The following is a 1,862-nucleotide window of genomic DNA, read 5'->3' as shown; positions in this document are numbered from 1 at the left end:
AAGGTTGAACAGATTTTTTCACCGTCATGTTTTGTTAAAATTGTTCTTCATTGTTGTTCGTCAGAGTAGCAAACTGTCATTAATCAAAGTTTTCGAGGTTATGTTCACGACGGTTGGTAGCCCTGGCAAACAATTGCTCTCTCAGATTTTCGCGCACGCGCATTACATCGTAGGAGACAACTGACCGTTCGGCCGTTAGACAATCACTCCGTACGCATAGAAATATGAAGGACGGTTTTATTGTTAAAAATGACCCCGAAAACGGTCGACTAAAATTCATTGCACGGCGATAAGTTTTGTAGGCCTGGTAAATAGGTGACTCGACTTGTTTCTCTTGTACCAGTCCATCAGTTCGATGTGAATTGCGGTGACTCGATGGACTGCGCTGCCAGGCCCAAGGCCACGTGGGATTTGAGCTGTTTAAAAATGTGTCCGTGTCCTCCGCGGAATATATACCCTAAGGTCTCTAGACTCGTCATGTCCATGTTCCGCGTTCGACGATGGTGTGAATACACAGGCGCAAAGATGCGCGAGTCGATCGTCTCGTCTCGTCTCGTCTCGTATTTAATCGCGTCACCGTTCTCCTTCGACGAGGAACCTGGCATTTGAATGGAGATAGCTTTAAGTGGACTTTCCCTGGCGTTGACTCGCTGCCGCCACTGTTGCGCCACGTGTCTTCGTTTTTTTGGCCCATTTTTCATCGTCGATGTTACCTGGAAGAGAATTCACTTCAGGGTCAAACTTTGATCGACTTTGGTAATGTGTACGGGACGGAAAACCCGTGAAAAGACGTATTATCGGACTGAGAAATGTTTGTGCGAAAATTTGTCAGTTGACAGATATTTGAATGAAAATTTATCGTGCAAAAAGACGTCTAATGACGATGGTTTTTGAGTAAAAAGTTGTCTAACGATGAGCGACAATTTTTGTGAACAAAACTGTCAATACTGTAGTGCACAACTTGGAAAACGTCGCTAAAATATGTCGAGGCAGAAATGCATGAGGACAGTTTTCAAGTCAAAAGACTCGTGAGCGATAATTTTCTACTGGAATGTCGTCGAAACGATCACTTACGAATAAGAAAACACTTTTTCGAATCTGAAGTAGTCAAACAACAGTTTTTTCAAAACAATAAATGACTTTATGCATTTCAATTCTTAGATCAAAGTACGTTTCAAACATCGCGTTCAAATCAAACAATGTCTGATGAACACTGTTTGAGTGAAAATATGTCTTTCGCCTCTAGGAGACATTGTTAAATCCGTGATCCTTTTTTCACACATCTTTTTGCCGTTTCAATCGACATCCGTGTTGTGCGAAAGGCTGAAATTTAACCTTTAAAGTGCATCACGGGTGTTTGACACCCGCAGAAATGTTTAAGGTCCCAAAAACATTACTTAATTTGAAAAAAGTGGGTATATGTCGCCATGTACCTGCAATTGAGATCACTAACTGTAAGTAAAGTAGGTTAGTATATTTTGGTAAGCGTCAGTATACGAACAGATGCTGCGCAAAGTAGACGTTCTAAAATCCGCGGGTGTCCGACACCCACTGTGCACGTAGTGGGTGAAAAAGTGTTTTTGGAGCAAATTTTTTCTCTGTTTTAGTATACGTAATTAACAATAATTTAACGTAAGTACACTATCGAAAGTGAAAAAAAATTTTTATTTTCATTATTTAACACATTTTTGCTTTGTAGATGGCTTATAGCCTACGACCACGCTTGTTGCGTGAAACGTTATTAGAAACTTTTTTATGTGATCCTTCAATATTTTGTATTATTTCATTATTTCGATCCTTTTTTTATTAAATAAAAACATGAAAATAGCTAAGAATTGATGTGTTATTTTACCCGAAAAATT

This window comes from Neodiprion virginianus, chromosome 5, assembly GCF_021901495.1.
Source record: "Neodiprion virginianus isolate iyNeoVirg1 chromosome 5, iyNeoVirg1.1, whole genome shotgun sequence".
NCBI classification, from domain to species: domain Eukaryota; kingdom Metazoa; phylum Arthropoda; class Insecta; order Hymenoptera; family Diprionidae; genus Neodiprion; species Neodiprion virginianus.
The sequence above is the reverse complement of the archived record's forward strand: the minus strand, read 5'-3'. Positions refer to the sequence as shown.